Below are 12,169 nucleotides of genomic sequence, written 5' to 3' on the forward strand. Positions count from 1 at the left end.
AATTTTATTAAATTAGAAATTGCCATAAAAAATTTAAAAAAAATCTTTATTGTTGAAAGAAATGGAACCATAATTTATATATATATATAAAAATTTTTACGAGTGTAATATTTTAATGAAAATGATATCTTTTATTAGTTAATTTTGATTTATTCGATATAAAAAAAGACATTAAGTAGACAAGTTTCGAACAATATTGAGCTACAACAACAAAAACTACTTTTTTATTATTTTAATTAATTGATAGTATTGAAATTTAACAATTAAAAATAAAAACAAATATAAATAATTCAATTATTCTACAGCTGGTTCATGATTTCGTTCTAATATAAATACAGCAAGTGAATTTGTTAATAAAAATTTCACAACAAATTAACAAAACTCCAAAAAAATGTGCGAAATAGAAGTCAAGTACGGCTTTGGGCCAGTTGACTAAGGAGCGCTGAATCTGAGCTTCAAATTTGGCAGAGCTCGAGTTTAATCCCTGGTACTTGTAGTCTAAAAAAATAATTTACCAAAAATTAAATACAAGAATTATTTCCAAGACCACCGATGATGGGTATTTGGCAATACTCAAAACAGATGTATTCAGCCAAAAATTGAATTAATTAAAAAAATATAAAAAGAATTTTTGTTGTTGTAGTACACTACTGTTCGAAACTTCTCTATTAAAAGTGCTCTATTTTCTACTTCTGTTATATTAAAAATTTGTCACTTCTGTGATATTGACTTTAAAATCAAATTTAAAAGACATTTAGATTACTTTAAATTTGAAGCCTTTCGCTTTCATATTTTGTTACTTTCTATTATTATGTATTTAGAAATCAGTTGATCAAAAATAACTACTTTACTATCAAAATAAATTATAAAACTTACGTCAGCTCCCTCAATAATTATCATTTTGATTTGAATTTTTTTTTATCAAATATGTGACGGTGTCGAATTGATTTTAAAACATTAAGACGTCAATAATTTAAACGGTCACGCAAAGAAGTCGATAATATATATGGCTTAAAACTAAAAAGTTTGTAATTCTTGAAAAATAAATAAAAGAAATTTACGACTCGTAATTCAGTTTATGGTTGAAATATTTTTAATAAGAGGCGTTCAGATCGAGGCATTGACACGTAAAAAGCACAAATTTAGCAGATAAAAGAGTTTATTGAGGTAAGACCGGTAAAATCGCGGTGAAACTATGAGGAACAAAAGCAAAACACACAGTGGCCAGCGATTTGTACGTGATTTTCAATTAATGATAACGTGGTAGATATAGATACTTAATGAGCGATGGCAGTATTTTAAGCATTAAAAAAATTATTAAAAGTGCAGTATTTAAACAATTTTAGCACTTTTGATATTGTTTGCTTTTGAGTTGTTTATTTTGATATTATTTTTTTTTGTTTTTTAGTAAACAATATTCGAACAGAACAAAAAACGCTGAATACAAAACACTTGGGTAAACAAAAGACGCACGACCTGCCAACAAAAACTCAAGAGAGTTCATCAAATTATAAAAAAACTAAAAAAAAGAAGAAAATTACAGATATTTATGCACAAACGCGTACAAAAGGGAAGAACGGGCAAAACACTAACAACTTGTGGACATCTGTCTTTAATATTTTTTTAAGTAACCGCGTCTGATTCCGTCAGATAAAAGATTCATGTTTCGTGACGCTTGCATATGTCAGAGATAACGTGGATACATCGAAGATTGGTAGCTTAAAATCTTTCGATGATCCGCTTAAATAGCGGTTTCACTTTTTTTTTCAAATTTATTCCAAATACACATTTATTTACGGTTTCATTGTTTTGATTTTATTTCTTTATTATTGTTATTATTATTATTGTTTAAACTTTTGCATTCAAACACTTTTATTCTATGCGCTCGTAACAGTCTTTAGTAACTGAAGTCAAAGCTAAAACATAACTAAACAGTAAACGAAAGCATGGCTTAAAAGCAAACCTAGGTACTCTGAAGAAAGACAGAAGAGTTTTGAACTGAAAAAATACACTTTGATTTTTACTCTCAAACAATGCCACAATACCGCAGCACCTTAGCACCGCTGCTCCATAGCACCGCAGCTCCGTAGCACCGCAGCAGTAGAAAACTTGATAAGAGTCATGCAATTTTTAATAAACTTCATTAAAGAATCAATGTAAATAGCATGAAATGCAAATAAAACACTCACACGTTAATTATTTATAATTTGTTGTTGTACAGTTAACCACGCGATCGCAAAAAATGCTGTAAACTTATTGAAAATGAAAAAAATTTTGTTACTCAAACAAAAAATGGAACAAGATCACGAACTTGAGAAGAACGCGCTGAGAGCGCAAGTTGCTTCTACCACAGCGTTGACGTGTAATTCTGGAGGCAAACTGAACAAGCGAAAGAGACTTGAAATATGCGATCAATGATTGGGTGTGCAAGGGTGACCATGTCGAACAAAAAGTAGTAGTAAATATTTAGAATCAGGAAAATATTTTTTTTGAATATATTTTATATTATTATATTATATATATATTATAAAATATTATATATATTATATTTATATTTTATTTAATTAATTTTTAAATGAAAATTCAAAAGTTTATCTTCCATTTTGTAGATAAAATGTTTAAACAGCTTTAAACAATATAATAACAAAGCTATAATTAAATTATATTAATTTAGAGTTTTCAAACATTATGCATAAAATGTATTTTACTTAAAAAACAATATTTTACTATAAAATTAAATAAAAAACATAAGCGGGGCTAACATATAAGCTTAAATAAGAATAAATTTATTTCAAAAACTGAATTTGAAGTTCTATATTAAGGAGAAGAAAGAAAGCATTTTTATTATAAAAATACTATGCTATAATTGAATAAAAAATTTGAATTTAAAATTAATATAATACTGTTTTTGAATATCGTTTCGGATGGGTATAACTAAGTAACTGAGGAAAGACAAGACAAATAGTTTATTCGATACAAAATGATGGGTATCGCTACCATTAAAAACCCAAAAAATACTGCGTAAATGATTATTATAATGTGAATAATAGAAATCATCCACAAAATATACAAATTATCAAACAAATAATTAATGTTTTAGTGGAAAGCTATTTTTTGATCTAAATGACACATGCACATAACTAAAAAATTGTTTATTATTATTTTATTATAAAGACTATAATTAACAGTAGTATAAACTTGAAATTATACCAATGTAAGATCATACAAGCACATGAGATATATATTTCAATTTCAATATTTTTTAGGTTTTTTTATTATTGTAATTGGCGCCACTCCAATTTCATGGGCACATACATTTAACAACAAACTGTAGTAGAGTCAACTAATATGTCTAAATATCTAAATATTCTTTTAATATCGCAGTTTGAAGTTGTCTTACATTAAATACAATAACAAAAAACTTCATACGACACATTTTGTCAACTAGTATTTTATAGGATTTTTGCATAGATCTTACAAACAACGGAATCCACGGGGTAGAAGACATCCTGGATGGCCAAAAAGTACATGGAGAACATCGATAAGCGGAAAAACGAACAAATCATTCAGTGAGTTCAGAGCATTAGCGCGTAATAGAAATATTTAGAAAGGTTATGTGAATAGACTACATTCTTAAATCTGTAATTGTAATTTAGAAAACATGTCATAATAATAATAATACAAATAACTTGGCAGAGTCCTCAAGTTCTTCGATACTGTAAATATGCACCAGAATACAGGGTTTAATTTAATTTTTACCAATTTTAATTCACAAATTCTATTTTCACCAGCGACAAATATGAAGAACTTCAAAGTCTGATAGCAGACTTTCTAACCCTCAATCAATATATTCACAATTCCCTCCATACCTACAAATGAATAACCAAAGTAATTGCTACTAAAAGAAAATGCAATTGGATTGAACACTAACTGTAGGACAAAAACACAACAACACCAACGATTTGTTGGTTTCATATTAAAAATTTGGAATTGCTTAACACAATATCTCAAAAAATAAGTCATATTGAGATACAGCGTGGTGGAAAAAATTATTAAAAATAATTGATTTTACTTAAATCTAATGTCAATTGGACGCACCTGAGTAAAAAGAATCGTATCTACTAATTAATTTGTTTCAGTAATTCATTTGTATGTAATCATTTTTAAATACAAATAATACATTATATAGTTTAAATTTACAATATTTTCTACACATATTTTATTTTGATTAAAAAATATTTTTATATATTTGAAATTAATAAAATTAGTTGTTCTAAAATATTTTAGTAAATGAAAATAATATTTTATACAATGAATCAAAAAAACATTTCTCTAATAATGAATGAAAATGCTATATAAACAAGCTTTCTATTAAACACATGAATCATAAAACCATAATTTAATTTGAATTAATTTAAAATTTATTTTCTTAAATTTAGTTTGTAATAAATCCAAATCTTTCGTCATTAAAATTTATAAATGTGCACTAAAAAATTTATTATTTTTTGATGTGTGTATTATTTTTGGTATACTACACAATACTTAAGAGAAAACCGAGCCAGTACTCTTTTATGAAAAGCGCAAACATAGCATTAATACAATAAAAATAACAACATTAAGAAAACATAGAAGAGAAACATCGCACAAACGAGTGAAAACGTGAAAGCACACACGAATATCGATTATTGTGTTTCTATGTTTTTCTAGTAAAAGCTCAAATTCTTTTATTTGCTGAAACGTTAACAAACGATGTACGTGCAAGAATGTGATCGTGATAATGATCATTAACAACTATGGTTAACTTTTTACTGATAATGAAAACAGGTTTCAACCTAGAATTGAGTTATGAGCGGGTAATAATCTTCACTTCAACATTAGGTCAAGTTCAATGCTTTTTAATAGAAATAACAGAGAAAGAGAGAGAGAAGTATAAATTTGTTTTTGTTTTTATTTTTTACTAGACTTTACTTTTTTTGTATGATCAAGAGATCAATAGCCTAAATGAATTTTGGCTAAATAAACATTAATTATTAATAAATTAAAAACAGATAAGAAAATATGTACTCGTGTAGGTTGAATTAAAAAATGTTCTAATTTTTGAAGAAATAAGGTTAATATTCAAACAAAGCAATACACTCTCGAAAATGTTAATTTAAATTCTCAACTCTGAAAACTTTTTTAAAGTTTAAATTAAACTTTTTAAACTCTGAGGTTGACTTTTTAAACCCACTGAAGCTGGGTTTAAATCATAGAAAATAAACTATGTGAGTTTGATAGCATAATCCGCAAGTTTTATTTTAAAACCATCAATATGAAGGGTTTAAATTATAAACTCTCATTTAAGTTGGATAAATATAAAAATTATTAAAAAATAAGTTAAAATTTTAAATTTAAACTAGTATTTTCGAACGTAAAGTCGGGAACTAAGTTAAAAAATAGACATACATTATAAGATTATAATTTTATAGGTTTTAGTATAAGTATCTTTTTATAGCAAGGTTTGGCAATAATTTCTGCGTATACAGCCAAACTTCCATAACTCGAACTTCTATAACACGAATTTTCTATAAATCAAACTAAAAAAAGTACAACAGGGTTTTAGAGAGCAAATTTGCTTCCATAACTCGAACCTCTATAACTAGAATTTCTTTATTTCCATAACTCGAACCTTTATAACTAGAATTTCTTTATTTATAATCTCTATCTATAATCTTTATCGAATCTCTCTATCAAGCTTTTCTACAGATGACGATATTATTAAGCACTATATAACTGTAAATAACTGGATCCAATTCTAAGCGCAACGGAAGGTGATGATGAAAATTCGATGGATAAAAAATGAAGTAGAAGACTCGTTCAAAATTCTGATTTCATATTTGTAAACGAATGATATTACAATTGATGATCACTATAAGAGAATCAATAAAGTGGAATCTCTTTTTACTGAAAACAACAAAAAAATTAAAGTCCCAAACCCTAATTTCTGAATACTTTACTTCACTATAACTTATGTGCTTTATTTGATTGCAAACACATAAATATCTTAATATGTAATTTTAATTCCTTTCAAAAATAAAAAAAATAAAAAAATTCTCTAACTCGAAGAAAAGTCGAGCTTTTCTTTGCAAAATTGGACTTCCAGTTATGCAAGTTTGACAGTATTTCTATCTTACATATTAATACTAGTAACAACAAAATAGGGATCATCAAATCATTATACCATTTTATTGTAATTTAACAATTCTTTTTTTTCGTAATTCTTATTTAAGTTTTTCAGAATTTATAAAATTGCTTTAATTTTAATAAACATAAGAAATAAATATTAGATTCATAAAACATTTAAAAATAACATATTGTCTTTTTTATCATTTAAGATGATTCCAAAAAAAAAATTCATTTATACTTTTTCAGCCATATACCATAGATTAAGGTTTAGCTATGATCAAAAAAAAAAAATATTCACACGATTTTGAGTAAATAACATGAGTGGGTTTCATTTTAAAAATAAACTAGGATTAGACATTTGTAATTCTCGATCAAAAAAGACAGACTACAAGAGTTGTTAAATTAATAAAATAATAAATCAATAAATTAAAAATAAAAAACAACAAAATAGAAATATATTTAACACTTTTATTTTAATTTTACTTACTATGCAAGTTAATTTAATTACCATTATTTATGTGTTTAAAAATAAAATCAATCTCAAATTAAGTGTAATTAGAAAGTTTCTAATGAATAACTTCCTTTATATAATAAATACGTATTAACACATAGTATTTGCAATTTTAAAAATAATTATTTACAAAAAATTATATTTGGGAAATCTGAAAAATATTTCCTTATGGCAATATTTTGCAATATTCAAGAGATATATAATTAACTAAAAATTCCATTAATTAATATAATAAAAAATTTTTGTTGTAAAATATTACTGTTCAAAAACCTATCTATTTTAAAAATAGTTTTTTTTCGTCATATTTGATTTCAATAAATTAAATAATAATTTCATTATTTCATTATTTCATAATTTCATCAAATTTAACAAATTTCATAATTGGTCATTTGTATTCTAACTTTTTATTTTCTGCTGTATTAGTGCAACTCTAATGACAAAATGTTCGACTATTGTTTACGACTGTCCTTAAGAACATAGATCATATATTATATTATAAAAAAACAAATAAAAAATTGTGACTTATAAATTTCATTAAAGTTTTATCGAAAAATATATCATGTAATAAGCTTCGGTGTCAGAAAACAACACAATGTGATGTACACGGCTACTATATGCAAAAAAATTATTCTCCATAAAAACTTTAACATCATCTACATTAACGATGAAATTCAAAAGATTTAATTGATAACCTCACGGATAATAGCAAAAAAATCAGTTTGTTGTATTTTCAACAAAAACATTTGAAAGGACCTTGTAGTATACGCAGTCAAATTCAAAGCATACTTTGTGGGGTAAAACTAAAAAATTACACAAGTCATGATTAAGACATCCAAATTATTTAGACCAAGCACAAGACCATGATTGAAGCACAACGACCGATTACATCCATTCCAATTGATTCAGTTAAAACAAACAGAATTGATTATTGGATGTTGCCATTGCATAGAGAGTGTGTGTATATTAAGAAACATACATTGCCATAAGTATTAAATCGATAATAAATTTTATATTTAAATAAAACTGACTCAAAAAGAAAAAAAATGATTTGAATAATAAAGAAAGTTTATTGACAACGCACATAGTACTGACAGCTTTAGAGAACAGCTCTAGTCAAAGGACTGAAAAAGAATAGCTCTTAATCACACAGCGTATTTGATTGACGTCTTAGATAAATCAAATAAGGAATTCGAGTGGTATATTTTATAATAATATTTTTAAAGCACACATGTGAATAAAGCAAATGCTGAAATACAAAGCAAATAACTTTTTCGTTCTATGATCGATAAATTTGAATCAATTACAGTACGATTGCACGTATTTACATGTTCAGTTAACACGAGACGCATCTATCATCAAAACGCAATTGCACAAAAAGGAAGCAATGCTTTTAAGGACACCAACTGTGCACTATAAAACATGAAAGAACATTTATTGCAAATGTGTTTGTCCCATTAAAACCCACTACTTCTCATACTTCTCGCACTTCCCGCACTTTTAGCTTCTTTTTTATATTAGTTCGCACATTATAAGGACGTTGGTTGCATTGCAAAAACTGCAAAAGACAAACGCAAACACTATGAATCCCGGAAATGTTCAACAAATTGTAGCATTTTTCTTTTAGAGGGCACGGGCGTATATAATCTATAGAAAATGTATTGTATAAAAAAGAATCCAAAAAAAATTATTGCAATTTTATGACGAAAAGTGCAAGAAAAGAAAAAGGACCAAAACTAAGTGTCATAAAATATAAAAAGTTCGTTAAAAAGAAATTGACTACAATAAAATAAAAGTGTATTATTATGAGCAGATACATCGTATTCGTAGGGCACATCCCTTGAAAAAGTAGGAAAAAATCACATATTTGAAAATAATGACAAAAACTTTAATTTTAATGAGCTTAAATTCTTTAATGCAAAAAAAGTTTTAATTTATATTAGTAAGGATTTAGTATCTGTACAACTACAGACTCCGAATCCATTTAAAATTTAGATTCAGATTAAAGCAATTCGAAGGCGAAAATTTACGTATTCGTATCTTATATCTCTTATCTTATACCTCTCTCAACCTTAACAAGAAGAGTCTAAAGTCACTCTCTGGTGCACTAATAGGTCACGCCGCATGTAACAAATACCTACACAAAATAGGTATATCCGACACTAATATTTGCAGATTCTGCTGTCATAAGGAAGAATCTATGGAACACCTGGTGACCAACTGTGATGCACTAGGCCACAGAAGAAACAAAATTATTGGTGTATACCAACTAAAGGATGAAGACCTTCGAAAACTTCCTCCGAAAAAGTTGGTTCGATTCCTCGAGATGCTAAATATCTAAATACAAAGGGGTATACAATAGATCAAACTGGTCGCAGTGCATAGGGGCCTTAGCGTTACCCAAAATCCCTAAATACCATTGACGATTGACCATTATGATTAGAAGCGACAATGCTGCACCACGATGTGTGAGATCATAATTTTTGAAATAATTGAGATTTTTGAGATCAATTGTACTATTCTTGCAGAAATTCACTAAAGGTAGTTTAGTAATTAAAACTATTCATTAACCTATTAATATACTGTGGGTTAAGACTGCAGAGTTCATTCAGTTCAAGAAAGAGCAAATAAAGATACTAGATGCGTTTCTTATAATGCAAGATACAAGTAGATAAGATAACCTCTTTTAATCTCATCGATGTAGTTAAGGTAGGCAGCTCCAGTTAAGAAGTTAGTAATAAATTTGTCACTTTTTAGAAACATTTAGACACAAATATCTGATGTCGGCCCTTGATGACTGCCATCATAGTTTACATTAAATTTTTATAAGTAAAGATGCAATTCAATACATGGATAAATCGAAGAAAGGTTCAAGACTTATGAAAGTAGTTAAGGCATCTTTTTATGAAAGTTCGTTTATGTCGAAAACCTTTTCTAAAAGAAAATTCCATGAACGCAGGCGTCATTTTGCATATTTTTAAAATTTTTATTCTGCGGCTAATCAAACACACAAATTGGAGGTCAGAAAAAATTCCTTTTTAGCTTTTCGTAGAAAATACTTCATTGAAGTTATTGAAAAAAATTTACATAGAATATCTAAAAATTAAAAGGCTGTGTCAACACTAACAACTTCTAAATTCAGAAGATGTTTTGTTAGTTGGCTTTCAGTGTAGAAAAGAATGTTAGTAAGTTGGAGGATATTCCTTATTGCTTCCAAGAATGCATACAAGGTTTTTGTAAAAGATAACTTCGAATTATCTAAATTCATTGTACAACTACATCTACTAATTTTAATACATCTAGAACTAAGAAGAAGATATTATGCATCTTGTATTACTGCAACATGTCACGGTAACGTTTTATGTAATTGCATCTATGCAGTTATATTTCAATGAAATTTACAACTAATTATGATAACTACTTATTGTCATTAGTGGGATTACGATTTAACTAGGAATATTTTTAATATGCATTTGGAAGTTTTTATTACTAAATTAAAATTAAACGTATCTGTACAATCAAGTACAACAGAAGTCTAAAACTAATTTGATCATGTCACGGCATGGTCTACGTTAATTATGAAGGATTTCTAAAATTATTTAATAATAATTTGTTACCGGGCTAATTGGTCAAATTTTAATATAAATAAAAAGACACTAATTTCCTGAAGGTTTTCCCTGAAGATGACTATCGAAGATAGTCGAAATATCGGAAATAAAGTATAAACGATTTTTAAATATAAATAATAAATTAATGTCTTTTTATTTATATTAAAATTTGACCAATTAGCCCGGTAACAAATTATTATAATAATAAGTTTTGTCACAAATATAAGTATTTAATATTTATAAAATTATTTAAATCAAATTTTTGTGAAAATTTCGAAAACAGAAAATAAATCTAAAAGAATTATGCAAATCACAGCAAAAAATTTTTCTAAATAGAGTAATTGTGAGGTTTTTTTCGTTAATTATTCAAGATTTTTATTGCTTTATTTCATTGCAGTGTGTAACAACTGTTGCCAAATCCTGTAATGTAATTTACTTTTCAGTTCAATTATTTTCCACTATATTTTCAACCAGTGCTGCCAATTATATGCATTTGCGTTCATTGATCACAGTTTTCAGCATTCAATTTTGCATGCATTTGTGTTCATTTGTATTTGTGTGAGAATCAAATCATTTAAAAGCTGGGATGTGGGTTTCAACCAGCACATTTGGTGACGATATTCCATTTTAATCCGAGCGATTCGTAAATCCAACCAACACATAATCCAAACGACTCTGGCATATGCTGCATATATTTGCAAACTTTATCTCGGTGCTTTAAAGCATTCGGAAGGAGCGAAGTGGAAATGGTGGCTGCTGCAATTTGAATCCTTTTAGTTTGAATTTATGTTTAGTCAGTCCATTGATTATTTCTGTTTCGAAACGAAAATTGTAAGTTTGTGGGTTTTGTACCGTTGCACAACACAGCACGCCATATATAAGCCTGTTGCTTGGAGGTTGGCTGTTAGTTTTCATCACACATTCAGTTTCTGTGGCATTTTCAGTAAATTTTCCAAAGTTCCAAACTTTTACTTTACAAGTTAATGCAAATTTTATGTTTAAAAATCATTTCTAATATTATTTGACAATTTTTAGTCAAAATGAAGAATAAAAGTGACATTATTAAATAGTATTTTTGCTAAAATATTTAAGAAATATTTTAATTTATCTATTGAAATATTTAAAAAATTTCTTATATTTTAGTGAATATATGAATATTTTATTTTAAGTTGCGTTAAAGTCATGCAGGAATGTACAAAATACTGGAAAATGTTAACGGTTCATACTATGATAGTATTCAGGATCTTGAAAACAATGAAAGCTGCCACCAAAAACTACTCGCAATGTAGAACAAAAAGGAATAAATTCTACATAGCAAGCAATGTTTCTTAGCGAACTTTATTGAATAGAAATCTGGGATATCAAAAGAGCGAAGCCTATAGAATTTTGACCAAAGGTCTGTACACCTGCATCACTTTATAACTAAGGATCTAAACAAAATTTATCAGTGCAAAAACTTGTTAAAAAGTTGAGAAGCATATCAGCTATTATACCTAATTATGAAATGTGATGTAACTAACATAAGCTGAAGAGTGAGAGAACGGCATTAAAGTCACTAAAAAAAAAAAAATTATGCTCTACAAAAAGTAAAATTCAGACTATGCCGATAATTATTGTTTAAAATAAATGGTTCACAAGTCACAAGAAAGTCACAGTTTTGAGCCAGATTTTAACTAGTTTGTACGGGATATCAAAAGCCATACAATTGCTTCCTGCTATATATTAATACAGCAGCGCATAAAATTATCAAGTTATGAGAATACTAAACCAAAAAAGGCAACATTTGCATTATTTATTCAGTTTAAAAATATTAAAATTATCAAACTCTAAACGTATAAAATTACAATAGAACGTAGCTAGAGCTACTTCTTGAGAATATTAATTGATT

At 27.3% G+C, this 12,169-nt stretch overlaps 1 protein-coding gene across 4 annotated transcripts in view; it reads left to right on the forward strand.

The window, feature by feature from the left end:
• Positions 1 to 12,169, forward strand: part of LOC119668737 (calcium-transporting ATPase type 2C member 1) — a 198,114-nt gene that overhangs the window by 182,629 nt on the left and 3,316 nt on the right. The window lies entirely within an intron of this gene.

The sequence above is a fragment of the Teleopsis dalmanni genome, chromosome 1, assembly GCF_002237135.1.
Source record: "Teleopsis dalmanni isolate 2A chromosome 1, ASM223713v2, whole genome shotgun sequence".
In the NCBI taxonomy this organism is placed as follows: Eukaryota; Metazoa; Arthropoda; class Insecta; order Diptera; family Diopsidae; genus Teleopsis; species Teleopsis dalmanni.